We start from the raw sequence: 4,057 nt of genomic DNA on the forward strand, positions 1-4,057 counted from the left end.
CTACTCTCTAGTTCATGCTTCTAAAGGCTTTCTTGAGCATCTCTCACCATGTTTTTCTCTTTGATTAGATTTCTGTTAATATTATTCTGTTACTACTTCCCCTTCTAGACTCTTCGTTGATGGCAGAATGTGCATTTAACTCCTCCTTTCTTCATTTGCCCATGTGTTCTTTAAGAAACACCTATTATCCATCTACTTTTTCAAGGCAATTGATAGGTACAGGAAGTACAAAGTGAATGAGGTCTGGTGTCTTTGTGGAGTTAGTTCCCATTATTATGGAAGAAGCAGACTTTTAAACATAATTTCAGTGTGCACAGACTGATCTCAGATGTTTAAGCTGGGCGTCGAAGGACGAGATGGTAAAATACAGGCAAAGGTTTGGAGATGTTATGGTCAATGCCATGTTTGCATTTGGACTTCAAATTGCACTTTGGGTGGTTGGAGTAGAGGGCAGATGGGGGGAGTGATGGGGCGTGAGTCTAGAAAGGTAGTTTGAAAGTCATATTTTGTGACTCTGCTGGTGCAGCACAATATAGATCCTCAAATGTCTGTTGACTATTCTCGCTTTCACTCACAATGTGGCACCTCATATAAAGCCCTTTGATACCTCCTCTGTGATATTTCAACTCAAAACTTTGTGGAGTGTGGGGAGAGAATAAGAAAGTAAGGTTTTGAAGACCTGGGTTTGGGATTTGATTTCCTAGCCCTCTTTTGGCCTCTTCTGCTTTTGTTCCAACCCAGAAACCCTCCTTGAAGTCAGCAGAAAGTTTGGGATCTTGGCACGATGTAAGTTCAGGCCCTTAGACATTCTATTTTTAATAGACAGGCATGGTTGAGTTTTTGTAAATGAAAAAAAAATCAATAAGGCTTTGATATGAAGACTTTGCTTTTCTTTCTTTTTTTTCTTGGTCAGGAGTGAAAAAGTCACTCTGTACCAAAGAAAAATGATGTCCATAGATGAAATATGTTTTCCCTGATGGTTTTTGATCAACTCAATGCATACCAAGTGCTTTCAAGGACTCAGGATCCCGCTGGAGCTGGGCAGGCCTGTGGAAACTGAATTTGTGCATCTCTTGGCATTTTTGTGGACTCTGATTATTTTAACATGTCTGTTGGAAGTCAGAGTTTTCACAGTTTATTAAATTTAGAAATAGAGCTCACCAGATAAATGGAGACTCTCATCTGGAGGGCAGGAACTCTTTTCCCAGTTCTGGTCCTTGCCAATTATTACACACTTCTGGTGTCCAGCCCCGATGGGTGATTCATCATGTCCCTTCTTGATAATCTTTGTTAAGTTTCCATTGTTCATAGGACCAAACTTAGATGCCTTCATGGTACAATACAATTTGGCAGCAACAAAATCTCTGGGCTAGTAATTGGAAGATCCAGGATCAAGGTACAGTGAGGCTACTGACTGGTCATGCTGCTCTGGAAGGATCTCCGTGCCTCCCTGGGATTCAGAACCTCCATAAAGCAGTTTTGTTGGGGAAAATAATCTCTAAATTCTATTTTTTTTAACAAGAGGTTGGGGGTAGGAGTTAATTAATTAATTAATTTATTTTTGCTGTGTTGGGTCTTCGTTTCTGTGCAAGGGCTTTCTCTAGTTGTGGCAAGTGGGGGCCACTCTTCATCGCGGTGCGTGGGCCTCTCACTATCGCGGCCTCTCTTGTTGCAGAGCACAGGCTCCAGACGCGCAAGCTCAGTAGTTGTGGCTCACGGGCCTAGCTGCTCCGCGGCATGTGGGATCCTCCCAGACCAGGGCTCGAACCCGTGTCCCCTCCATTAGCAGGCAGATTCTCAACCACTGCGCCACCAGGGAAGCCCCTAAATTCTATTTTAATTCTTTGTTTTTGTTTGAACATTCTGTATCTCTGAAATTTTCAAACTTATCTCCTACCAATATGTGCTGGAGGTCTACTATATGCCAGAAAATGACAATACATTATTCTTTTGGCTCTTCATATAATTACAACAAATATTTATATGTCAGAGGAAAGGAAGCAGAGATCCAGGGTCACACAGCTGGGACAGGGCAGAATTGTGATGGAGTAAGGGTTCTGGGGACCTTGGTGCCCTCTTTCGCTCTCCACAGTGGTCAATATTATGAGTCTTACTAAGCTGAGACCACTTAAGCAAAAGGGGGCCAGAAGACCTCAATGCCATCAAGGGGTAAAAATTGACTCTAGTCTTTATTAAAGAAGTCCAGGAAATTTGTTGTTTTATTTTTCATAGAGACGTAAATATAAACCTGTAAGGACAGGTTGGTTTAGTGGAAATCGTCTTGTATTAGCCACAGGACAGAGATTTTGTCTGAGTTGCCTGTGGTCAGTACATGTTGAACTGTACTGACTGTACTGAGTGAATGGCCTATTTTTATTTATTTGTTTGTTTGTTTATTTATTTGTTTGCTGTGCCGTGCGGTTTGTGGGATCTCAGTTCCCTGACCAGGGATTGAATCTGGGCCATGGCAGTGAAAGCCCGGAATCCTAACCACTAGGGCCACCAGCGAACTCCCTGCATGGACTACTTTTAAACTAGAGTTCATGAGCCTGGGGATAATTTTTGTGTCCATCACTAATTTATTATAGTATTTATTATCAACTTGGTTAAGTGGAATAAAGTTCTAAGATGGCAGTTTTCTCTTTAGTAAAATGAGATGGTTGGACACCAGATGATTCTAATTCTCAGGTTCTATGAAATAATAGGGAATACTGTGTTAGTAAAACTTATAAATATTGGATCTGAAAGACTCAGAAATCGTACTTGATTATTTAGAGTAACTCCTTTGAATAGGCTGGGGGCCAAAGGAAACTACCAATTAACTCCAAAGCAAAGATGACCCAACTTCCAGCTATAAGGGAGGAGGGCTTAAATTCTCCCCAATCAGAAGGTTTTTGTTCCATCAATTAAGGGCTGGTCTTATATTTTCTTTTCTTTTGTTTTCATTAATTTTTATTGGAGTATAGTTGCTTTACAACGTTGCATTAGTTTCTTGCTGTACAGCAAGGTGAGGGCTGCTCTTAGGTTTTCAGATTTTCTTTCCATTGGCTTCTTCCCCTCACCATCTTAATATGTTAAGTCTCTGCATTTTTTTTTTTTTCTTTTTGTGGTATGCGGGCCTCTCACTGTTGTGGCCTCTCCCGTTGCGGAGCACAGGCTCCGGACGCGCAGGCCCAGCGGCCATGGCTCACGGGCCCAGCCGCTCCGCGGCATATGGGATCCTCCCAGATCGGGGCATGAACCCGTATCCCCTGCATCGGCAGGCGGACTCTCAACCACTGCGCCACCAGGGAGGCCCTCTCTGCATCTTTAAAGTAGATTATTTATTTGTGCCCATGCTTCCTCTGGTTATCTCTCTTCCCCTCATCTGTCTCTAGCAGCCATTCTTTTCTCTCCCTCACCTATCACTCACTGTACAACCTGGGATGGCAGACTCTGGCCCTCACCACTCCACTGACGTTGCATTTCCCAAGGTCTCCAATATTGTCTTTCTTGGTAATTCCAACAGACCCTTTCTGGACTTCCTCCTGGCAATCTGCAGTGTTACGATGAAAATTTTTCTAAAACAATAGTTCGAAAGACACAAAATTTAAAGTCATTTTTATCTCTGGACTTGGGTGGGTGGTGAAGGCAAGGGACTGGGATGAGAAGAGCCTTAGGTTAAGGCTTAGATACTAATGTTCTTATTCATGGTTAGGCAATGGATGTATAGATGCTCTTTACCTAACAGGTATGATTTTATCAAAACCCTAAGAAATAATAGAAAGCATGAACCATTGGTGATAGTGTTTCTTGAACCAAGAATTACAACTTTCGTGTGCTTTAGGTTCATAAAGGAAACAACACAAATCTAAAATTTTGATTTACATTTCCCTGTAAGCTACATGACAGTGTGTTTTATTTCTCTCTGATTCACATCAGGATAGTGCTAGGACTTAGAAGGGGATGTAAGGAATCAAAATGATATGTAGGATATTTCAGAAGGAAAACACATTTTCCCCTCCCTCCCTCCCTCCCTTTCTCTCTCTTCTATCTATCCACCCATCCATCAAGCCAA

Source organism: Mesoplodon densirostris, chromosome 13 (genome assembly GCF_025265405.1).
Source record: "Mesoplodon densirostris isolate mMesDen1 chromosome 13, mMesDen1 primary haplotype, whole genome shotgun sequence".
In the NCBI taxonomy this organism is placed as follows: domain Eukaryota; kingdom Metazoa; phylum Chordata; class Mammalia; order Artiodactyla; family Ziphiidae; genus Mesoplodon; species Mesoplodon densirostris.